The sequence below is a fragment of the Schistocerca gregaria genome, chromosome 1 (assembly GCF_023897955.1).
Source record: "Schistocerca gregaria isolate iqSchGreg1 chromosome 1, iqSchGreg1.2, whole genome shotgun sequence".
Classification (NCBI taxonomy): domain Eukaryota; kingdom Metazoa; phylum Arthropoda; class Insecta; order Orthoptera; family Acrididae; genus Schistocerca; species Schistocerca gregaria.
In genome coordinates this window covers 130,859,825-130,883,692 of record NC_064920.1, presented here as the reverse complement: position 1 = coordinate 130,883,692, position 23,868 = coordinate 130,859,825, and the positions used below count along the sequence as shown (strand labels likewise).

The 23,868-nt window shown below is 43.4% G+C and overlaps 18 non-coding genes across 18 annotated transcripts; all 18 read left to right on the top strand.

Moving 5' to 3' along the window:
* The first annotated feature begins 949 nt into the window (after positions 1-949).
* On the top strand, positions 950-1,022 carry Trnar-ucu (transfer RNA arginine (anticodon UCU)). Its single transcript has one exon. It is a non-coding gene; the product is annotated as a tRNA-Arg (tRNA).
* A 1,206-nt stretch (positions 1,023-2,228) lies between these two features.
* On the top strand, positions 2,229-2,301 carry Trnar-ucu (transfer RNA arginine (anticodon UCU)). Its single transcript has one exon. It is a non-coding gene; the product is annotated as a tRNA-Arg (tRNA).
* Positions 2,302-3,507: 1,206 nt separating this feature from the next.
* Positions 3,508-3,580, top strand: Trnar-ucu (transfer RNA arginine (anticodon UCU)). The gene has a single exon. It is a non-coding gene; the product is annotated as a tRNA-Arg (tRNA).
* A 1,206-nt stretch (positions 3,581-4,786) lies between these two features.
* On the top strand, positions 4,787-4,859 carry Trnar-ucu (transfer RNA arginine (anticodon UCU)). The gene has a single exon. It is a non-coding gene; the product is annotated as a tRNA-Arg (tRNA).
* A 1,206-nt stretch (positions 4,860-6,065) lies between these two features.
* Trnar-ucu (transfer RNA arginine (anticodon UCU)) lies at positions 6,066-6,138 on the top strand. The gene has a single exon. It is a non-coding gene; the product is annotated as a tRNA-Arg (tRNA).
* A 1,206-nt stretch (positions 6,139-7,344) lies between these two features.
* Positions 7,345-7,417, top strand: Trnar-ucu (transfer RNA arginine (anticodon UCU)). The gene has a single exon. It is a non-coding gene; the product is annotated as a tRNA-Arg (tRNA).
* A 1,206-nt stretch (positions 7,418-8,623) lies between these two features.
* Trnar-ucu (transfer RNA arginine (anticodon UCU)) lies at positions 8,624-8,696 on the top strand. Its single transcript has one exon. It is a non-coding gene; the product is annotated as a tRNA-Arg (tRNA).
* A 1,206-nt stretch (positions 8,697-9,902) lies between these two features.
* On the top strand, positions 9,903-9,975 carry Trnar-ucu (transfer RNA arginine (anticodon UCU)). Its single transcript has one exon. It is a non-coding gene; the product is annotated as a tRNA-Arg (tRNA).
* A 1,206-nt stretch (positions 9,976-11,181) lies between these two features.
* Trnar-ucu (transfer RNA arginine (anticodon UCU)) lies at positions 11,182-11,254 on the top strand. Its single transcript has one exon. It is a non-coding gene; the product is annotated as a tRNA-Arg (tRNA).
* Positions 11,255-12,460: 1,206 nt separating this feature from the next.
* On the top strand, positions 12,461-12,533 carry Trnar-ucu (transfer RNA arginine (anticodon UCU)). The gene has a single exon. It is a non-coding gene; the product is annotated as a tRNA-Arg (tRNA).
* Positions 12,534-13,739: 1,206 nt separating this feature from the next.
* Positions 13,740-13,812, top strand: Trnar-ucu (transfer RNA arginine (anticodon UCU)). The gene has a single exon. It is a non-coding gene; the product is annotated as a tRNA-Arg (tRNA).
* A 1,206-nt stretch (positions 13,813-15,018) lies between these two features.
* On the top strand, positions 15,019-15,091 carry Trnar-ucu (transfer RNA arginine (anticodon UCU)). The gene has a single exon. It is a non-coding gene; the product is annotated as a tRNA-Arg (tRNA).
* A 1,206-nt stretch (positions 15,092-16,297) lies between these two features.
* Positions 16,298-16,370, top strand: Trnar-ucu (transfer RNA arginine (anticodon UCU)). The gene has a single exon. It is a non-coding gene; the product is annotated as a tRNA-Arg (tRNA).
* Positions 16,371-17,576: 1,206 nt separating this feature from the next.
* Trnar-ucu (transfer RNA arginine (anticodon UCU)) lies at positions 17,577-17,649 on the top strand. Its single transcript has one exon. It is a non-coding gene; the product is annotated as a tRNA-Arg (tRNA).
* A 1,206-nt stretch (positions 17,650-18,855) lies between these two features.
* Positions 18,856-18,928, top strand: Trnar-ucu (transfer RNA arginine (anticodon UCU)). Its single transcript has one exon. It is a non-coding gene; the product is annotated as a tRNA-Arg (tRNA).
* Positions 18,929-20,134: 1,206 nt separating this feature from the next.
* Trnar-ucu (transfer RNA arginine (anticodon UCU)) lies at positions 20,135-20,207 on the top strand. Its single transcript has one exon. It is a non-coding gene; the product is annotated as a tRNA-Arg (tRNA).
* Positions 20,208-21,413: 1,206 nt separating this feature from the next.
* Trnar-ucu (transfer RNA arginine (anticodon UCU)) lies at positions 21,414-21,486 on the top strand. The gene has a single exon. It is a non-coding gene; the product is annotated as a tRNA-Arg (tRNA).
* A 1,206-nt stretch (positions 21,487-22,692) lies between these two features.
* On the top strand, positions 22,693-22,765 carry Trnar-ucu (transfer RNA arginine (anticodon UCU)). Its single transcript has one exon. It is a non-coding gene; the product is annotated as a tRNA-Arg (tRNA).
* The last annotated feature ends 1,103 nt before the right edge of the window (positions 22,766-23,868 follow it).

Here is a 23,868-nt window from a genome sequence, read left to right as displayed (position 1 = left end):
AATATAGCAATAGAACACACATTTCGTACAGAAACAAAAACAATGAAGAGAAAACATTTTGAATTACTTCATGAGTCAATGTATGTAATCCCAGTGATGATCTTTAATTCTTCCAGCCCAAGGTGAGAGGGTTTCAGTTTTCTCGGACACAAGTGAGAAAAGTAGACAGTTCCACAACAAGATATTCTGCTATGTTTCCTTAAGTGCTTCCATTAAACAATGGCACTCTGTATCTATAGAAACGGCGACAATTTTCACTTCGGCACAGGGGGCTTTTACTGGAGACTGTCAAGGGGGAACTTGCTAGATACATGAAGGGAGAAGATCAGACAGAGACGTCTGACGCTCCGCTGACGCTTGCCGAAAACTACATTAAGTATGATTCCCGCCTATAACTGACGGCGAGAGAGATGCATCATCTGTCCACTTCTCATCGAAGCACACTGTCACCAAGCAATGGCTGACGCTTCGAGGACGGCTTGAAATTGCTAGGGAGGTGATGCAGCTAAAGTTCCTGGTAAATGTGCTAACAGGGCACACACGTTCGTGGGAGTGTATACATATGATGGGGACCGGCTGTGACACAGCAGTCAACCAAAGTCAAAAAATGTGACTAATCATACAGTGTTTCCTTTACCACTTCGTTAGTGAATGCTGTTCTAAAGAGCGCAATTCCCATCTATCGGTAAGCAGCGCACGTGAGCGAATCTAATAGCAGGACTGTGTTACTACGATTGTACAGAGCAACTCTGTCAATACGCAGGTGTATCAATCAGTAGGGCCATGGTAAACAGAGCGATGTATCGTGTCTGTTGCATAAATAAAGAGTCTTTGATGTAATTGCTTCAGACAAATATGAAAGTAAGCCTATCAGGAAAGTAATGCGAGACATGTAGCATGGGTCATGTCTTGCAGAACCTCTTACATCTGAGCTCGAGGCCTGCACAGCGTCCCTTTGGCGCAGAGGATAGCGCGTTGGACTTCTAATCCAAAGGTCGTGGGTTCGATCCCCACAAGGGATGGGCAATTTATAAAAACGAGTGCCAATCTTCAGATGGGTACTGACGTATGGGAAATCACAAGCCTCTGCAAAAGTTGAAAATTGTTGTGACGTCAGTTCTATGCTCAAGTATGTAGACCTTACACATATAAGCCAAATTCTCGTAGATCTGTTATCCATGACGCTGTTATGTGTAAATGCAGTAAAAACGGAACCATATCTTCACGTGCCTGTTGACGGGAATTTTCTTTCAATACCCAATTCTTACCTACTGATATAAATATAGCAATAGAACGCACATTTCGTACAGAAACAAATACAATGAAGAGAAAAAATTTTGAATTACTTCATGAGTCAATGTATGTAATCCCAGTGATGATCTTTAATTCTTCCAGCCCAAGGTGAGAGGGTTTCAGTTTTCTCGGCCACAAGTGAGAAAAGCAGTCAGTTCCACAACAAGATATTCTGCTATGTTTCCTTAAGTGCTTCCATTAAACAATGGCACTCTGTATCTATAGAAACGGCGACAATTTTCACTTCGGCACAGGGGGCTTTTACTGGAGACTGTCAAGGGGGAACTTGCTAGATACATGAAGGGAGAAGATCAGACAGAGACGTCTGACGCTCCGCTGACGCTTGCCGAAAACTACATTAAGTATGATTCCCGCCTATAACTGACGGCGAGAGAGATACATCATCTGTCCACTTCTCATTGAAGCACACTGTCACCAAGCAATGGCTGACGCTTCGAGGATGGCTTGAAATTGCTAGGGAGGTGATGCAGCTAAAGTTCCTGGTAAATGTGCTAACAGGGCACACACGTTCGTGGGAGTGTATACATATGATGGGGACCGGCTGTGACACAGCAGTCAACCAAAGTCAAAAAATGTGACTAATCATACAGTGTTTCCTTTACCACTTCGTTAGTGAATGCTGTTCTAAAGAGTGCAATTCCCATCTATCGGTAAGCAGCGCACGTGAGCGAATCTAATAGCAGGACTGTGTTACTACGATTGTACAGAGCAACTCTGTCAATACGCAGGTGTATCAATCAGTAGGGCCATGGTAAACAGATCGATGTATCGTGTCTGTTGCATAAATAAAGAGTCTTTGATGTAATTGCTTCAGAGAAATATGAAAGTAAGCCTATCAGGAAAGTAATGCGAGACATGTAGCATGGGTCATGTCTTGCAGAACCTCTTACATCTGAGATCTAGTCCTGCACAGCGTCCCTTTGGCTCAGAGGATAGCGCGTTGGACTTCTAATCCAAAGGTCGTGGGTTCGATCCCCATAAGGGGTTGGGAATTTTTAAAAACGTGTGCCAATCTCCAGATGGGTACTGACGTAGGGGAAATCACAAGCCTCTGCAAAAGTTGAAAATTGTTGTGACCTCAGTTCTATGCTCAAGTATGTAGACCTTACACATATAAGCCAAATTCTCGTAGATCTGTTATCCATGACGCTGTTATGTGCAAATGCAGTAAAAACGGAACCATATCTTCACGTGCCTGTTGACGGGAATTTTCTTTCAATACCCAATTCTTACCTACTGATATAAATATAGCAATAGAACGCACATTTCGTACAGAAACAAATACAATGAAGAGAAAAGATTTTGAATTACTTCATGAGTCAGTGTATGTAATCCCAGTGATGATCTTTAATTCTTCCAGCCCAAGGTGAGAGGGTTTCAGTTTTCTCGGCCACAAGTGAGAAAAGTAGACAGTTCCACAACAAGATATTCTGCTATGTTTCCTTAAGTGCTTCCATTAAACAATGGCACTCTGTATCTATAGAAACGGCGACAATTTTCACTTCGGCACAGGGGGCTTTTACTGGAGACTGTCAAGGGGGAACTTGCTAGATACATGAAGGGAGAAGATCAGACAGAGACGTCTGACGCTCCGCTGACGCTTGCCGAAAACTACATTAAGTATGATTCCCGCCTATAACTGACGGCGAGAGAGATGCATCATCTGTCCACTTCTCATCGAAGCACACTGTCACCAAGCAATGGCTGACGCTTCGAGGACGGCTTGAAATTGCTAGGGAGGTGATGCAGCTAAAGTTCCTGGTAAATGTGCTAACAGGGCACACACGTTCGTGGGAGTGTATACATATGATGGGGACCGGCTGTGACACACCAGTCAACCAAAGTCAAAAAATGTGACTAATCATACAGTGTTTCCTTTACCACTTCGTTAGTGAATGCTGTTCTAAAGAGCGCAATTCCCATCTATCGGTAAGCAGCGCACGTGAGCGAATCTAATAGCAGGACTGTGTTACTACGATTGTACAGAGCAACTCTGTCAATACGCAGGTGTATCAATCAGTAGGGCCATGGTAAACAGAGCGATGTATCGTGTCTGTTGCATAAATAAAGAGTCTTTGATGTAATTGCTTCAGAGAAATATGAAAGTAAGCCTATCAGGAAAGTAATGCGAGACATGTAGCATGGGTCATGTCTTGCAGAACCTGTTACATCTGAGCTGTAGGCCTGCACAGCGTCCCTTTGGCGCAGAGGATAGCGCGTTGGACTTCTAATCCAAAGGTCGTGGGTTCGATCCCCACAAGGGACGGGCAATTTTTAAAAACGTGTGCCAATCTCCAGATGGGTACTGACGTATGGGAAATCACAAGCCTCTGCAAAAGTTGAAAATTGTTGTGACCTCAGTTCTATGCTCAAGTATGTAGACCTTACACATATCAGCCAAATTCTCGTAGATCTGTTATCCATGACGCTGTTATGTGTAAATGCAGTAAAAACGGAACCATATCTTCACGTGCCTGTTGACGGGAATTTTCTTTCAATACCCAATTTTTACCTACTGATATAAATATAGCAATAGAACGCACATTTCGTACAGAAACAAATACAATGAAGAGAAAAGATTTTGAATTACTTCATGAGTCAATGTATGTAATCCCAGTGATGATCTTTAATTCTTCCAGCCCAAGGTGAGAGGGTTTCAGTTTTCTCGGACACAAGTGAGAAAAGTAAACAGTTCCACAACAAGATATTCTGCTATGTTTCCTTAAGTGCTTCCATTAAACAATGGCACTCTGTATCTATAGAAACGGCGACAATTTTCACTTCGGCACAGGGGGCTTTTACTGGAGACTGTCAAGGGGGAACTTGCTAGATACATGAAGGGAGAAGATCAGACAGAGACGTCTGACGCTCCGCTGACGCTTGCCGAAAACTACATTAAGTATGATTCCCGCCTATAACTGACGGCGAGAGAGATGCATCATCTGTCCACTTCTCATCGAAGCACACTGTCACCAAGCAATGGCTGACGCTTCGAGGACGGCTTGAAATTGCTAGGGAGGTGATGCAGCTAAAGTTCCTGGTAAATGTCTTAACAGGGCACACACGTTCGTGGGAGTGTATACATATGATGGGGACCGGCTGTGACACAGCAGTCAACCAAAGTCAAAAAATGTGACTAATCATACAGTGTTTCCTTTACCACTTCGTTAGTGAATGCTGTTCTAAAGAGCGCAATTCCCATCTATCGGTAAGCAGCGCACGTGAGCGAATCTAATAGCAGGACTGTGTTACTACGATTGTACAGAGCAACTCTGTCAATACGCAGGTGTATCAATCAGTAGGGCCATGGTAAACAGAGCGATGTATCGTGTATGTTGCATAAATAAAGAGTCTTTGATGTAATTGCTTCAGAGAAATATGAAAGTAAGCCTATCAGGAAAGTAATGCGAGACATGTAGCATGGGTCATGTCTTGCAGAACCTCTTACATCTGAGCTCTAGGCCTGCACAGCGTCCCTTTGGCGCAGAGGATAGCGCGTTGGACTTCTAATCCAAAGGTCGTGGGTTCGATCCCCACAAGGGACGGGCAATTTTTAAAAACGTGTGCCAATCTCCAGATGGGTACTGACGTATGGGAAATCACAAGCCTCTGCAAAAGTTGAAAATTGTTGTGACCTCAGTTCTATGCTCAAGTATGTAGACCTTACACATATAAGCCAAATTCTCGTAGATCTGTTATCCATGACGCTGTTATGTGTAAATGCAGTAAAAACCGAACCATATCTTCACGTGCCTGTTGACGGGAATTTTCTTTCAATACCCAATTTTTACCTACTGATATAAATATAGCAATAGAACGCACATTTCGTACAGAAACAAATACAATGAAGAGAAAAGATTTTGAATTACTTCATGAGTCAATGTATGTAATCCCAGTGATGATCTTTAATTCTTCCAGCCCAAGGTGAGAGGGTTTCAGTTTTCTCGGCCACAAGTGAGAAAAGTAGACAGTTCCACAACAAGATATTCTGCTATGTTTCCTTAAGTGCTTCCATTAAACAATGGCACTCTGTATCTATAGAAACGGCGACAATTTTCACTTCGGCACAGGGGGCTTTTACTGGAGACTGTCAAGGGGGAACTTGCTAGATACATGAAGGGAGAAGATCAGACAGAGACGTCTGACGCTCCGCTGACGCTTGCCGAAAACTACATTAAGTATGATTCCCGCCTATAACTGACGGCGAGAGAGATGCATCATCTGTCCACTTCTCATCGAAGCACACTGTCACCAAGCAACGGCTGACGCTTCGAGGACGGCTTGAAATTGCTAGGGAGGTGATGCAGCTAAAGTTCCTGGTAAATGTGCTAACAGGGCACACACGTTCGTGGGAGTGTATACATATGATGGGGACCGACTGTGACACAGCAGTCAACCAAAGTCAAAAAATGTGACTAATCATACAGTGTTTCCTTTACCACTTCGTTAGTGAATGCTGTTCTAAAGAGCGCAATTCCCATCTATCGGTAAGCAGCGCACGTGAGCGAATCTAATAGCAGGACTGTGTTACTACGATTGTACAGAGCAACTCTGTCAATACGCAGGTGTATCAATCAGTAGGGCCATGGTAAACAGTGCGATGTATCGTGTCTGTTGCATAAATAAAGAGTCTTTGATGTAATTGCTTCAGAGAAATATGAAAGTAAGCCTATCAGGAAAGTAATGCGAGACATGTAGCATGGGTCATGTCTTGCAGAACCTCTTACATCTGAGCTGTAGGCCTGTACAGCGTCCCTTTGGCGCAGAGGATATCGCTTTGGACTTCTAATCCAAAGGTCGTGGGTTCGATCCCCACAAGGGACGGGCAATTTTTAAAAACGTGTGCCAATCTCCAGATGGGTACTGACGTATGGGAAATCACAAGCCTCTGCAAAAGTTGAAAATTGTTGTGACCTCAGTTCTATGCTCAAGTATGTAGACCTTACACATATAAGCCAAATTCTCGTAGATCTGTTATCCATGACGCTGTTATGTGTAAATGCAGTAAAAACGGAACCATATCTTCACGTGCCTGTTGACGGGAATTTTCTTTCAATACCCAATTTTTACCTACTGATATAAATATAGCAATAGAACGCACATTTCGTACAGAAACAAATACAATGAAGAGAACAGATTTTGAATTACTTCATGAGTCAATGTATGTAATCCCAGTGATGATCTTTAATTCTTCCAGCCCAAGGTGAGAGGGTTTCAGTTTTCTCGGACACAAGTGAGAAAAGTAGACAGTTCCACAACAAGATATTCTGCTATGTTTCCTTAAGTGCTTCCATTAAACAATGGCACTCTGTATCTATAGAAACGGCGACAATTTTCACTTCGGCACAGGGGGCTTTTACTGGAGACTGTCAAGGGGGAACTTGCTAGATACATGAAGGGAGAAGATCAGACAGAGACGTCTGACGCTCCGCTGACGCTTGCCGAAAACTACATTAAGTATGTTTCCCGATTATAACTGACGGCGAGAGAGATGCATCATCTGTCCACTTCTCATCGAAGCACACTGTCACCAAGCAATGGCTGACGCTTCGAGGACGGCTTGAAATTGCTAGGGAGGTGATGCAGCTAAAGTTCCTGGTAAATGTGCTAACAGGGCACACACGTTCGTGGGAGTGTATACATATGATGGGGACCGGCTGTGACACAGCAGTCAACCAAAGTCAAAAAATGTGACTAATCATACAGTGTTTCCTTTACCACTTCGTTAGTGAATGCTGTTCTAAAGAGCGCAATTCCCATCTATCGGTAAGCAGCGCACGTGAGCGAATCTAATAGCAGGACTGTGTTACTACGATTGTACAGAGCAACTCTGTCAATACGCAGGTGTATCAATCAGTAGGGCCATGGTAAACAGAGCGATGTATCGTGTATGTTGCATAAATAAAGAGTCTTTGATGTAATTGCTTCAGAGAAATATGAAAGTAAGCCTATCAGGAAAGTAATGCGAGACATGTAGCATGGGTCATGTCTTGCAGAACCTCTTACATCTGAGCTGTAGGCCTGCACAGCGTCCCTTTGGCGCAGAGGATAGCGCGTTGGACTTCTATTCCAAAGGTCGTGGGTTCGATCCCCACAAGGGACGGGCAATTTTTAAAAACGTGTGCCAATCTCCAGATGGGTACTGACGTATGGGAAATCACAAGCCTCTGCAAAAGTTGAAAATTGTTGTGACCTCAGTTCTATGCTCAAGTATGTAGACCTTACACATATAAGCCAAATTCTCGTAGATCTGTTATCCACGACGCTGTTATGTGTAAATGCAGTAAAAACGGAACCATATCTTCACGTGCCTGTTGACGGGAATTTTCTTTCAATACCCAATTTTTACCTACTGATATAAATATAGCAATAGAACGCACATTTCGTACAGAAACAAATACAATGAAGAGAAAAGATTTTGAATTACTTCATGAGTCAATGTATGTAATCCCAGTGATGATCTTTAATTCTTCCAGCCCAAGGTGAGAGGGTTTCAGTTTTCTCGGCCACAAGTGAGAAAAGTAGACAGTTCCACAACAAGATATTCTGCTATGTTTCCTTAAGTGCTTCCATTAAACAATGGCACTCTGTATCTATAGAAACGGCGACAATTTTCACTTCGGCACAGGGGGCTTTTACTGGAGACTGTCAAGGGGGAACTTGCTAGATACATGAAGGGAGAAGATCAGACAGAGACGTCTGACGCTCCGCTGACGCTTGCCGAAAACTACATTAAGTATGATTCCCGCCTATAACTGACGGCGAGAGAGATGCATCATCTGTCCACTTCTCATCGAAGCACACTGTCACCAAGCAATGGCTGACGCTTCGAGGACGGCTTGAAATTGCTAGGGAGGTGATGCAGCTAAAGTTCCTGGTAAATGTGCTAACAGGGCACACACGTTCGTGGGAGTGTATACATATGATGGGGACCGACTGTGACACAGCAGTCAACCAAAGTCAAAAAATGTGACTAATCCTACAGTGTTTCCTTTACCACGTCGTTAGTGAATGCTGTTCTAAAGAGCGCAATTCCCATCTATCGGTAAGCAGCGCACGTGAGCGAATCTAATAGCAGGACTGTGTTACTACGATTGTACAGAGCAACTCTGTCAATACGCAGGTGTATCAATCAGTAGGGCCATGGTAAACAGAGCGATGTATCGTGTCTGTTGCATAAATAAAGAGTCTTTGATGTAATTGCTTCAGAGAAATATGAAAGTAAGCCTATCAGGAAAGTAATGCGAGACATGTAGCATGGGTCATGTCTTGCAGAACCTCTTACATCTGAGCTGTAGGCCTGTACAGCGTCCCTTTGGCGCAGAGGATATCGCTTTGGACTTCTAATCCAAAGGTCGTGGGTTCGATCCCCACAAGGGACGGGCAATTTTTAAAAACGTGTGCCAATCTCCAGATGGGTACTGACGTATGGGAAATCACAAGCCTCTGCAAAAGTTGAAAATTGTTGTGACCTCAGTTCTATGCTCAAGTATGTAGACCTTACACATATAAGCCAAATTCTCGTAGATCTGTTATCCATGACGCTGTTATGTGTAAATGCAGTAAAAACGGAACCATATCTTCACGTGCCTGTTGACGGGAATTTTCTTTCAATACCCAATTTTTACCTACTGATATAAATATAGCAATAGAACGCACATTTCGTACAGAAACAAATACAATGAAGAGAACAGATTTTGAATTACTTCATGAGTCAATGTATGTAATCCCAGTGATGATCTTTAATTCTTCCAGCCCAAGGTGAGAGGGTTTCAGTTTTCTCGGCCACAAGTGAGAAAAGTAGACAGTTCCACAACAAGATATTCTGCTATGTTTCCTTAAGTGCTTCCATTAAACAATGGCACTCTGTATCTATAGAAACGGCGACAATTTTCACGTCGGCACAGGGGGCTTTTACTGGAGACTGTCAAGGGGGAACTTGCTAGATACATGAAGGGAGAAGATCAGACAGAGACGTCTGACGCTCCGCTGACACTTGCCGAAAACTACATTAAGTATGTTTCCCGATTATAACTGACGGCGAGAGAGATTCATCATCTGTCCACTTCTCATCGAAGCACACTGTCACCAAGCAATGGCTGACGCTTCGAGGACGGCTTGAAATTGCTAGGGAGGTGATGCAGCTAAAGTTCCTGGTAAATGTGCTAACAGGGCACACACGTTCGTGGGAGTGTATACATATGATGGGGACCGGCTGTGACACAGCAGTCAACCAAAGTCAAAAAATGTGACTAATCATACAATGTTTCCTTTACCACTTCGTTAGTGAATGCTGTTCTAAAGAGCGCAATTCCCATCTATCGGTAAGCAGCGCACGTGAGCGAATCTAATAGCAGGACTGTGTTACTACGATTGTACAGAGCAACTCTGTCAATACGCAGGTGTATCAATCAGTAGGGCCATGGTAAACAGAGCGATGTATCGTGTCTGTTGCATAAATAAAGAGTCTTTGATGTAATTGCTTCAGAGAAATATGAAAGTAAGCCTATCAGGAAAGTAATGCGAGACATGTAGCATGGGTCATGTCTTGCAGAACCTCTTACATCTGAGCTGTAGGCCTGTACAGCGTCCCTTTGGCGCAGAGGATATCGCTTTGGACTTCTAATCCAAAGGTCGTGGGTTCGATCCCCACAAGGGACGGGCAATTTTTAAAAACGTGTGCCAATCTCCAGATGGGTACTGACGTATGGGAAATCACAAGCCTCTGCAAAAGTTGAAAATTGTTGTGACCTCAGTTCTATGCTCAAGTATGTAGACCTTACACATATAAGCCAAATTCTCGTAGATCTGTTATCCATGACGCTGTTATGTGTAAATGCAGTAAAAACGGAACCATATCTTCACGTGCCTGTTGACGGGAATTTTCTTTCAATACCCAATTTTTACCTACTGATATAAATATAGCAATAGAACGCACATTTCGTACAGAAACAAATACAATGAAGAGAACAGATTTTGAATTACTTCATGAGTCAATGTATGTAATCCCAGTGATGATCTTTAATTCTTCCAGCCCAAGGTGAGAGGGTTTCAGTTTTCTCGGCCACAAGTGAGAAAAGTAGACAGTTCCACAACAAGATATTCTGCTATGTTTCCTTAAGTGCTTCCATTAAACAATGGCACTCTGTATCTATAGAAACGGCGACAATTTTCACTTTGGCACAGGGGGCTTTTACTGGAGACTGTCAAGTGGGTACTTGCTAGATACATGAAGGGAGAAGATCAGACAGAGACGTCTGACGCTCCGCTGACGCTTGCCGAAAACTACATTAAGTATGATTCCCGCCTATAACTGACGGCGAGAGAGATTCATCATCTGTCCACTTCTCATCGAAGCACACTGTCACCAAGCAATGGCTGACGCTTCGAGGACGGCTTGAAATTGCTAGGGAGGTGATGCAGCTAAAGTTCCTGGTAAATGTGCTAACAGGGCACACACGTTCGTGGGAGTGTATACATATGATGGGGACCGGCTGTGACACAGCAGTCAACCAAAGTCAAAAAATGTGACTAATCATACAGTGTTTCCTTTACCACTTCGTTAGTGAATGCTGTTCTAAAGAGCGCAATTCCCATCTATCGGTAAGCAGCGCACGTGAGCGAATCTAATAGCAGGACTGTGTTACTACGATTGTACAGAGCAACTCTGTCAATACGCAGGTGTATCAATCAGTAGGGCCATGGTAAACAGAGCGATGTATCGTGTCTGTTGCATAAATAAAGAGTCTTTGATGTAATTGCTTCAGAGAAATATGAAAGTAAGCCCATCAGGAAAGTAATGCGAGACATGTAGCATGGGTCATGTCTTGCAGAACCTCTTACATCTGAGCTCTAGGCCTGCACAGCGTCCCTTTGCCGCAGAGGATAGCGCGTTGGACTTCTAATCCAAAGGTCGTGGGTTCGATTCCCACAAGGGACGGGCAATTTTTAAAAACGTGTGCCAATCTCCAGATGGGTACTGACGTATGGGAAATCACAAGCCTCTGCAAAAGTTGAAAATTGTTGTGACCTCAGTTCTATGCTCAAGTATGTAGACCTTACACATATAAGCCAAATTCTCGTAGATCTGTTATCCATGACGCTGTTATGTGTAAATGCAGTAAAAACGGAATCATATCTTCAGGTGCCTGTTGACGGGAATTTTCTTTCAATACCCAATTTTTACCTACTGATATAAATATAGCAATAGAACGCACATTTCGTACTGAAACAAATACAATGAAGAGAAAAGATTTTGAATTACTTCATGAGTCAATGTATGTAATCCCAGTGATGATCTTTAATTCTTCCAGCCCAAGGTGAGAGGGTTTCAGTTTTCTCGGCCACAAGTGAGAAAAGTAGACAGTTCCACAACAAGATATTCTGCTATGTTTCCTTAAGTGCTTCCATTAAACAATGGCACTCTGTATCTATAGAAACGGCGACAATTTTCACTTCGGCACAGGGGGCTTTTACTGGAGACTGTCAAGGGGGAACTTGCTAGATACATGAAGGGAGAAGATCAGACAGAGACGTCTGACGCTCCGCTGACGCTTGCCGAAAACTACATTAAGTATGTTTCCCGATTATAACTGACGGCGAGAGAGATGCATCATCTGTCCACTTCTCATCGAAGCACACTGTCACCAAGCAATGGCTGACGCTTCGAGGACGGCTTGAAATTGCTAGGGAGGTGATGCAGCTAAAGTTCCTGGTAAATGTGCTAACAGGGCACACACGTTCGTGGGAGTGTATACATATGATGGGGACCGGCTGTGACACAGCAGTCAACCAAAGTCAAAAAATGTGACTAATCATACAGTGTTTCCTTTACCACTTCGTTAGTGAATGCTGTTCTAAAGGGCGCAATTCCCATCTATCGGTAAGCAGCGCACGTGAGCGAATCTAATAGCAGGACTGTGTTACTACGATTGTACAGAGCAACTCTGTCAATAAGCAGGTGTATCAATCAGTAGGACCATGGTAAACAGAGCGATGTATCGTGTCTGTTGCATAAATAAAGAGTCTTTGATGTAATTGCTTCAGAGAAATATGAAAGTAAGCCTATCAGGAAAGTAATGCGAGACATGTAGCATGGGTCATGTCTTGCAGAACCTCTTACATCTGAGCTGTAGGCCTGCACAGCGTCCCTTTGGCGCAGAGGATAGTGCGTTGGACTTCTAATCCAAAGGTCGTGGGTTCGATCCCCACAAGGGACGGGCAATTTTTTAAAACGTGTGCCAATCTCCAGATGGGTACTGACGTATGGGAAATCACAAGCCTCTGCAAAAGTTGAAAATTGTTGTGACCTCAGTTCTATGCTCAAGTATGTAGACCTTACACATATAAGCCAAATTCTCGTAGATCTGTTATCCATGACGCTGTTATGTGTAAATGCAGTAAAAACGGAACCATATCTTCACGTGCCTGTTGACGGGAATTTTCTTTCAATACCCAATTTTTACCTACTGATATAAATATAGCAATAGAACGCACATTTCGTACAGAAACAAATACAATGAAGAGAAAAGATTTTGAATTACTTCATGAGTCAATGTATGTAATCCCAGTGATGATCTTTAATTCTTCCAGCCCAAGGTGAGAGGGTTTCAGTTTTCTCGGCCACAAGTGAGAAAAGTAGACAGTTCCACAACAAGATATTCTGCTATGTTTCCTTAAGTGCTTCCATTAAACAATGGCACTCTGTATCTATAGAAACGGCGACAATTTTCACTTCGGCACAGGGGGCTTTTACTGGAGACTGTCAAGGGGGAACTTGCTAGATACATGAAGGGAAAAGATCAGACAGAGAAGTCTGATGCTCCGCTGACGCTTGCCGAAAACTACATTAAGTATGATTCCCGCCTATAACTGACGGCGAGAGAGATGCATCATCTGTCCACTTCTCATCGAAGCACACTGTCACCAAGCAATGGCTGACGCTTCGAGGACGGCTTGAAATTGCTAGGGAGGTGATGCAGCTAAAGTTCCTGGTAAATGTGCTAACAGGGCACACACGTTCGTGGGAGTGTATACATATGATGGGGACCGGCTGTGACACAGCAGTCAACCAAAGTCAAAAAATGTGACTAATCATACAGTGTTTCCTTTACCACTTCGTTAGTGAATGCTGTTCTAAAGAGCGCAATTCCCATCTATCGGTAAGCAGCGCACGTGAGCGAATCTAATAGCAGGACTGTGTTACTACGATTGTACAGAGCAACTCTGTCAATACGCAGGTGTATCAATCAGTAGGGCCATGGTAAACAGAGCGATGTATCGTGTCTGTTGCATAAATAAAGAGTCTTTGATGTAATTGCTTCAGAGAAATATGAAAGTAAGCCTATCAGGAAAGTAATGCGAGACATGTAGCATGGGTCATGTCTTGCAGAACCTCTTACATCTGAGCTCTAGGCCTGCACAGCGTCCCTTCGGCGCAGAGGATAGCCTGTTGGACTTCTACTCCAAAGGTCGTGGGTTCGATCCCTACAAGGGACGGGCAATTTTTAAAAACGTGTGCCAATCTCCAGATGGGTACTGACGTATGGGAAATCACAAGCCTCTGCAAAAGTTGAAAATTGTTGTGACCTCAGTTCTATGCTCAAGTATGTAGACCTTACACATATAAGCCAAATTCTCGTAGATCTGTTATCCATGACGCTTTTATGTGTAAATGCAGTAAAAACGGAACCATATCTTCACGTGCCTGTTGACGGGAATTTTCTTTCAATACCCAATTTTTACCTACTGATATAAATATAGCAATAGAACTTACATTTCGTACAGAAACAAACACAATGAAGAGAAAAGATTTTGAATTACTTCATGAGTCAATGTATGTAATCCCAGTGATGATCTTTAATTCTTCCAGCCCAAGGTGAGAGGGTTTCTGTTTTCTCGGCCACAAGTGAGAAAAGTAGACAGTTCCACAACAAGATATTCTGCTATGTTTCCTTAAGTGCTTCCATTAAACAATGGCACTCTGTATCTATAGAAACGGCGACAATTTTCACTTCGGCACAGGGGGCTTTTACTGGAGACTGTCAAGGGGGAACTTGCTAGATACATGAAGGGAGAAGATCAGACAGAGACGTCTGACGCTCCGCTGACGCTTGCCGAAAACTACATTAAGTATGATTCCCGCCTATAACTGACGGCGAGAGAGATGCATCATCTGTCCACTTCTCATCGAAGCACACTGTCACCAAGCAATGGCTGACGCTTCGAGGACGGCTTGAAATTGCTAGGGAGGTGATGCAGCTAAAGTTCCTGGTAAATGTGCTAACAGGGCACACACGTTCGTGGGAGTGTATACATATGATGGGGACCGGCTGTGACACAGCAGTCAACCAAAGTCAAAAAATGTGACTAATCATACAGTGTTTCCTTTACCTCTTCGTTAGTGAATGCTGTTCTAAAGAGCGCAATTCCCATCTATCGGTAAGCAGCGCACGTGAGCGAATCTAATAGCAGAACTGTGTTACCACGATTGTACAGAGCAACTCTGTCAATACGCAGGTGTATCAATCAGTAGGGCCATGGTAAACAGAGCGATGTATCGTGTCTGTTGCATAAATAAAGAGTCTTTGATGTAATTGCTTCAGAGAAATATGAAAGTAAGCCTATCAGGAAAGTAATGCGAGACATGTAGCATGGGTCATGTCTTGCAGAACCTCTTACATCTGAGCTCTAGGCCTGCACAGCGTCCCTTCAGCGCAGAGGATAGCGCGTTGGACTTCTACTCCAAAGGTCGTGGGTTCGATCCCCACAAGGGACGGGCAATTTTTAAAAACGTGTGCCAATCTCCAGATGGGTACTGACGTATGGGAAATCACAAGCCTCTGCAAAAGTTGAAAATTGTTGTGACCTCAGTTCTATGCTCAAGTATGTAGACCTTACACATATAAGCCAAATTCTCGTAGATCTGTTATCCATGACGCTGTTATGTGTAAATGCAGTAAAAACGGAACCAAATCTTCACGTGCCTGTTGACGGGAATTTTCTTTCAATACCCAATTTTTACCTACTGATATAAATATAGCAATAGAACGCACATTTCGTACAGAAACAAATACAATGAAGAGAAAAGATTTTGAATTACTTCATGAGTCAATGTATGTAATCCCAGTGATGATCTTTAATTCTTCCAGCCCAAGGTGAGAGGGTTTCAGTTTTCTCGGCCACAAGTGAGAAAAGTAGACAGTTCCACAACAAGATATTCTGCTATGTTTCCTTAAGTGCTTCCATTAAACAATGGCACTCTGTATCTATAGAAACGGCGACAATTTTCACTTCGGCACAGGGGGCTTTTACTGGAGACTGTCAAGGGGGAACTTGCTAGATACATGAAGGGAGAAGATCAGACAGAGACGTCTGACGCTCCGCTGACGCTTGCCGAAAACTACATTAAGTATGATTCCCGCCTATAACTGACGGCGAGAGAGATGCATCATCTGTCCACTTCTCATCGAAGCACACTGTCACCAAGCAATGGCTGACGCTTCGAGGACGGCTTGAAATTGCTAGGGAGGTGATGCAGCTAAAGTTCCTGGTAAATGTGCTAACAGGGCACACACGTTCGTGGGAGTGTATACATATGATGGGGACCGGCTGTGACACAGCAGTCAACCAAAGTCAAAAAATGTGACTAATCATACAGTGTTTCCTTTACCACTTCGTTAGTGAATGCTGTTCTAAAGAGCGCAATTCCCATCTATCGGTAAGCAGCGCACGTGAGCGAATCTAATAGCAGGACTGTGTTACTACGATTGTACAGAGCAACTCTGTCAATACGCAGGTGTATCAATCAGTAGGGCCATGGTAAACAGAGCGATGTATCGTGTCTGTTGCATAAATAAAGAGTCTTTGATGTAATTGCTTCAGACAAATATGAAAGTAAGCCTATCAGGAAAGTAATGCGAGACATGTAGCATGGGTCATGTCTTGCAGAACCTCTTACATCTGAGCTCTAGGCCTGCACAGCGTCCCTTCGGCGCAGAGGATAGCGCGTTGGACTTCTACTCCAAAGGTCGTGGGTTCGATCCCCACAAGGGACGGGCAATTTTTAAAAACGTGTGCCAATCTCCAGGTGGGTACTGACGTATGGGAAATCACAAGCCTCTGCAAAAGTTGAAAATTGTTGTGACCTCAGTTCTATGCTCAAGTATGTAGACCTTACACATATAAGCCAAATTCTCGTAGATCTGTTATCCATGACGCTGTTATGTGTAAATGCAGTAAAAACGGAACCATATCTTCACGTGCCTGTTGACGGGAATTTTCTTTCAATACCCAATTTTTACCTACTGATATAAATATAGCAATAGAACGCACATTTCGTACAGAAACAAATACAATGAAGAGAAAAGATTTTGAATTACTTCATGAGTCAATGTATGTAATCCCAGTGATGATCTTTAATTCTTCCAGCCCAAGGTGAGAGGGTTTCAGTTTTCTCGGCCACAAGTGAGAAAAGTAGACAGTTCCACAACAAGATATTCTGCTATGTTTCCTTAAGTGCTTCCATTAAACAATGGCACTCTGTATCTATAGAAACGGCGACAATTTTCACTTCGGCACAGGGGGCTTTTACTGGAGACTGTCAAGGGGGAACTTGCTAGATACATGAAGGGAGAAGATCAGACAGAGACGTCTGACGCTCCGCTGACGCTTGCCGAAAACTACATTAAGTATGATTCCCGCCTATAACTGACGGCGAGAGAGATGCATCATCTGTCCACTTCTCATCAAAGCACACTGTCACCAAGCAATGGCTGACGCTTCGAGGACGGCTTGAAATTGCTAGGGAGGTGATGCAGCTAAAGTTCCTGGTAAATGTGCTAACAGGGCACACACGTTCGTGGGAGTGTATACATATGATGGGGACCGGCTGTGACACAGCAGTCAACCAAAGTCAAAAAATGTGACTAATCATACAGTGTTTCCTTTACCACTTCGTTAGTGAATGCTGTTCTAAAGAGCGCAATTCCCATCTATCGGTAAGCAGCGCACGTGAGCGAATCTAATAGCAGGACTGTGTTACTACGATTGTACAGAGCAACTCTGTCAATACGCAGGTGTATCAATCAGTAGGGCCATGGTAAACAGAGCGATGTATCGTGTCTGTTGCATAAATAAAGAGTCTTTGATGTAATTGCTTCAGAGAAATATGAAAGTAAGCCTATCAGGAAAGTAATGCGAGACATGTAGCATGGGTCATGTCTTGCAGAACCTCTTACATCTGAGCTGTAGGCCTGCACAGCGTCCCTTTGGCGCAGAGGATAGCGCGTTGGACTTCTACTCCAAAGGTCGTGGGTTCGATCCCCACAAGGGACGGGCAATTTTTAAAAACGTGTGCCAATCTCCAGATGGGTACTGACGTATGGGAAATCACAAGCCTCTGCAAAAGTTGAAAATTGTTGTGACCTCAGTTCTATGCTCAAGTATGTAGACCTTACACATATAAGCCAAATTCTCGTAGATCTGTTATCCATGACGCTGTTATGTGTAAATGCAGTAAAAACGGAACCATATCTTCACGTGCCTGTTGACGGGAATTTTCTTTCAATACCCAATTTTTACCTACTGATATAAATATAGCAATAGAACGCACATTTCGTACAGAAACAAATACAATGAAGAGAAAAGATTTTGAATTACTTCATGAGTCAATGTATGTAATCCCAGTGATGATCTTTAATTCTTCCAGCCCAAGGTGAGAGGGTTTCAGTTTTCTCGGCCACAAGTGAGAAAAGTAGACAGTTCCACAACAAGATATTATGCTATGTTTCCTTAAGTGCTTCCATTAAACAATGGCACTCTGTATCTATAGAAACGGCGACAATTTTCACTTCGGCACACGGGGCTTTTACTGGAGACTGTCAAGGGGGAACTTGCTAGATACATGAAGGGAGAAGATCAGACAGAGACGTCTGACGCTCCGCTGACGCTTGCCGAAAACTACATTAAGTATGATTCCCGCCTATAACTGACGGTGAGAGAGATGCATCATCTGTCCACTTCTCATCGAAGCACACTGTCACCAAGCAATGGCTGACGCTTCGAGGACGGCTTGAAATTGCTAGGGAGGTGATGCAGCTAAAGTTCCTGGTAAATGTGCTAACAGGGCACACACGTTCGTGGGAGTGTATACATATGATGGGGACCGGCTGTGACACAGCAGTCAACCAAAGTCAAAAAATGTGACTAATCATACAGTGTTTCCTTTACCACTTCGTTAGTGAATGCTGTTCTAAAGAGCGCAATTCCCATCTATTGGTAAGCAGCGCATGTGAGCGAATCTAATAGCAGGACTGTGTTACTACGATTGTACAGAGCAACTCTGTCAATACGCAGGTGTATCAATCGGTAGGGACATGGTAAACAGAGCGATGTATCGTGTCTGTTGCATAAATAAAGAGTCTTTGATGTAATTGCTTCAGAGAAATATGAAAGTAAGCCTATCAGGAAAGTAATGCGAGACATGTAGCATGGGTCATGTCTTGCAGAACCTCTTACATCTGAGCTCTAGGCCTGCACAGCGTCCCTTTGGCGCAGAGGATAGCGCGTTGGACTTCTAATCCAAAGGTCGTGGTTTTGATCCCCACAAGGGACGGGCAATTTTTAAAAACGTGTGCCAATCTCCAGATGGGTACTGACGTATGGGAAATCACAAGCCTCTGCAAAAGTTGAAAATTGTTGTGACCTCAGTTCTATGCTCAAGTATGTAGACCTTACACATATAAGCCAAATTCTCGTAGATCTGTTATCCATGACGCTGTTATGTGTAAATGCAGTAAAAACGGAACCATATCTTCACGTGCCTGTTGACGGGAATTTTCTTTCAATACCCAATTTTTACCTACTGATATAAATATAGCAATAGAACGCACATTTCGTACAGAAACAAATACAATGAAGAGAAAAGATTTTGAATTACTTCATGAGTCAATGTATGTAATCCCAGTGATGATCTTTAATTCTTCCAGCCCAAGGTGAGAGGGTTTCAGTTTTCTTGGCCACAAGTGAGAAAAGTAGACAGTTCCACAACAAGATATTCTGCTATGTTTCCTTAAGTGCTTCCATTAAACAATGGCACTCTGTATCTATAGAAACGGCGACAATTTTCACTTCGGCACAGGGGGCTTTTACTGGAGACTGTCAAGGGGGAACTTGCTAGATACATGAAGGGAGAAGATCAGACAGAGACGTCTGACGCTCCGCTGACGCTTGCCGAAAACTACATTAAGTATGATTCCCGCCTATAACTGACGGCGAGAGAGATGCATCATCTGTCCACTTCTCATCGAAGCACACTGTCACCAAGCAATGGCTGACGCTTCGAGGACGGCTTGAAATTGCTAGGGAGGTGATGCAGCTAAAGTTCCTGGTAAATGTGCTAACAGGGCACACACGTTCGTGGGAGTGTATACATATGATGGGGACCGGCTGTGACACAGCAGTCAACCAAAGTCAAAAAATGTGACTAATCATACAGTGTTTCCTTTACCACTTCGTTAGTGAATGCTGTTCTAAAGAGCGCAATTCCCATCTATCGGTAAGCAGCGCACGTGAGCGAATCTAATAGCAGGACTGTGTTACTACGATTGTACAGAGCAACTCTGTCAATACGCAGGTGTATCAATCGGTAGGGCCATGGTAAACAGAGCGATGTATCGTGTCTGTTGCATAAATAAAGAGTCTTTGATGTAATTGCTTCAGAGAAATATGAAAGTAAGCCTATCAGGAAAGTAATGCGAGACATGTAGCATGGGTCATGTCTTGCAGAACCTCTTACATCTGAGCTCTAGGCCTGCACAGCGTCCCTTTGGCGCAGAGGATAGCGCGTTGGACTTCTACTCCAAAGGTCGTGGGTTCGATCCCCACAAGGGACGGGCAATTTTTAAAAACGTGTGCCAATCTCCAGATGGGTACTGACGTATGGGAAATCACAAGCCTCTGCAAAAGTTGAAAATTGTTGTGACCTCAGTTCTATGCTCAAGTATGTAGACCTTACACATATAAGCCAAATTCTCGTAGATCTGTTATCCATGACGCTGTTATGTGTAAATGCAGTAAAAACGGAACCATATCTTCACGTGCCTGTTGACGGGAATTTTCTTTCAATACCCAATTTTTACCTACTGATATAAATATAGCAATAGAACGCACATTTCGTACAGAAACAAATACAATGAAGAGAAAAGATTTTGAATTACTTCATGAGTCAATGTATGTAATCCCAGTGATGATCTTTAATTCTTCCAGCCCAAGGTGAGAGGGTTTCAGTTTTCTCGGCCACAAGTGAGAAAAGTAGACAGTTCCACAACAAGATATTATGCTATGTTTCCTTAAGTGCTTCCATTAAACAATGGCACTCTGTATCTATAGAAACGGCGACAATTTTCACTTCGGCACACGGGGCTTTTACTGGAGACTGTCAAGGGGGAACTTGCTAGATACATGAAGGGAGAAGATCAGACAGAGACGTCTGACGCTCCGCTGACGCTTGCCGAAAACTACATTAAGTATGATTCCCGCCTATAACTGACGGCGAGAGAGATGCATCATCTGTCCACTTCTCATCGAAGCACACTGTCACCAAGCAATGGCTGACGCTTCGAGGACGGCTTGAAATTGCTAGGGAGGTGATGCAGCTAAAGTTCCTGGTAAATGTGCTAACAGGGCACACACGTTCGTGGGAGTGTATACATATGATGGGGACCGGCTGTGACACAGCAGTCAACCAAAGTCAAAAAATGTGACTAATCATACAGTGTTTCCTTTACCACTTCGTTAGTGAATGCTGTTCTAAAGAGCGCAATTCCCATCTATTGGTAAGCAGCGCATGTGAGCGAATCTAATAGCAGGACTGTGTTACTACGATTGTACAGAGCAACTCTGTCAATACGCAGGTGTATCAATCGGTAGGGACATGGTAAACAGAGCGATGTATCGTGTCTGTTGCATAAATAAAGAGTCTTTGATGTAATTGCTTCAGAGAAATATGAAAGTAAGCCTATCAGGAAAGTAATGCGAGACATGTAGCATGGGTCATGTCTTGCAGAACCTCTTACATCTGAGCTCTAGGCCTGCACAGCGTCCCTTTGGCGCAGAGGATAGCGCGTTGGACTTCTAATCCAAAGGTCGTGGTTTTGATCCCCACAAGGGACGGGCAATTTTTAAAAACGTGTGCCAATCTCCAGATGGGTACTGACGTATGGGAAATCACAAGCCTCTGCAAAAGTTGAAAATTGTTGTGACCTCAGTTCTATGCTCAAGTATGTAGACCTTACACATATAAGCCAAATTCTCGTAGATCTGTTATCCATGACGCTGTTATGTGTAAATGCAGTAAAAACGGAACCATATCTTCACGTGCCTGTTGACGGGAATTTTCTTTCAATACCCAATTTTTACCTACTGATATAAATATAGCAATAGAACGCAAATTTCGTACAGAAACAAATACAATGAAGAGAAAAGATTTTGAATTACTTCATGAGTCAATGTATGTAATCCCAGTGATGATCTTTAATTCTTCCAGCCCAAGGTGAGAGGGTTTCAGTTTTCTCGGACACAAGTGAGAAAAGTAGACAGTTCCACAACAAGATATTCTGCTATGTTTCCTTAAGTGCTTCCATTAAACAATGGCACTCTGTATCTATAGAAACGGCGACAATTTTCACTTCGGCACAGGGGGCTTTTACTGGAGACTGTCAAGGGGGAACTTGCTAGATACATGAAGGGAGAAGATCAGACAGAGACGTCTGACGCTCCGCTGACGCTTGCCGAAAACTACATTAAGTATGATTCCCGCCTATAACTGACGGCGAGAGAGATGCATCATCTGTCCACTTCTCATCGAAGCACACTGTCACCAAGCAATGGCTGACGCTTCGAGGACGGCTTGAAATTGCTAGGGAGGTGATGCAGCTAAAGTTCCTGGTAAATGTGCTAACAGGGCACACACGTTCGTGGGAGTGTATACATATGATGGGGACCGGCTGTGACACAGCAGTCAACCAAAGTCAAAAAATGTGACTAATCATACAGTGTTTCCTTTACCACTTCGTTAGTGAATGCTGTTCTAAAGAGCGCAATTCCCATCTATCGGTAAGCAGCGCACGTGAGCGAATCTAATAGCAGGACTGTGTTACTACGATTGTACAGAGCAACTCTGTCAATACGCAGGTGTATCAATCGGTAGGGCCATGGTAAACAGAGCGATGTATCGTGTCTGTTGCATAAATAAAGAGTCTTTGATGTAATTGCTTCAGAGAAATATGAAAGTAAGCCTATCAGGAAAGTAATGCGAGACATGTAGCATGGGTCATGTCTTGCAGAACCTCTTACATCTGAGCTCTAGGCCTGCACAGCGTCCCTTTGACGCAGAGGATAGCGCGTTGGACTTCTAATCCAAAGGTCGTGGGTTTGATCCCCACAAGGGACGGGCAATTTTTAAAAACGTGTGCCAATCTCCAGATGGGTACTGACGTATGGGAAATCACAAGCCTCTGCAAAAGTTGAAAATTGTTGTGACCTCAGTTCTATGCTCAAGTATGTAGACCTTACACATATAAGCCAAATTCTCGTAGATCTGTTATCCATGACGCTGTTATGTGTAAATGCAGTAAAAACGGAACCATATCTTCACGTGCCTGTTGACGGGAATTTTCTTTCAATACCCAATTTTTACCTACTGATATAAATATAGCAATAGAACGCACATTTCGTACAGAAACAAATACAATGAAGAGAAAAGATTTTGAATTACTTCATGAGTCAATGTATGTAATCCCAGTGATGATCTTTAATTCTTCCAGCCCAAGGTGAGAGGGTTTCAGTTTTCTCGGCCACAAGTGAGAAAAGTAGACAGTTCCACAACAAGATATTCTGCTATGTTTCCTTAAGTGCTTCCATTAAACAATGGCACTCTGTATCTATAGAAACGGCGACAATTTTCACTTCGGCACAGGGGGCTTTTACTGGAGACTGTCAAGGGGGAACTTGCTAGATACATGAAGGGAGAAGATCAGACAGAGACGTCTGACGCTCCGCTGACGCTTGCCGAAAACTACATTAAGTATGATTCCCGCCTATAACTGACGGCGAGAGAGATGCATCATCTGTCCACTTCTCATCGAAGCACACTGTCACCAAGCAATGGCTGACGCTTCGAGGACGGCTTGAAATTGCTAGGGAGGTGATGCAGCTAAAGTTCCTGGTAAATGTGCTAACAGGGCACACACGTTCGTGGGAGTGTATACATATGATGGGGACCGGCTGTGACGCAGCAGTCAACCAAACTCAAAAAATGTGACTAATCATACAGTGTTTCCTTTACCACTTCGTTAGTGAATGCTGTTCTAAAGAGCGCAATTCCCATCTATGGGTAAGCAGCGCACGTGAGCGAATCTAATAGCAGGACTGTGTTACTACGATTGTACAGAGCAACTCTGTCAATACGCAGGTGTATCAATCAGTAGGGCCATGGTAAACAGAGCGATGTATCGTGTCTGTTGCATAAATAAAGAGTCTTTGATGTAATTGCTT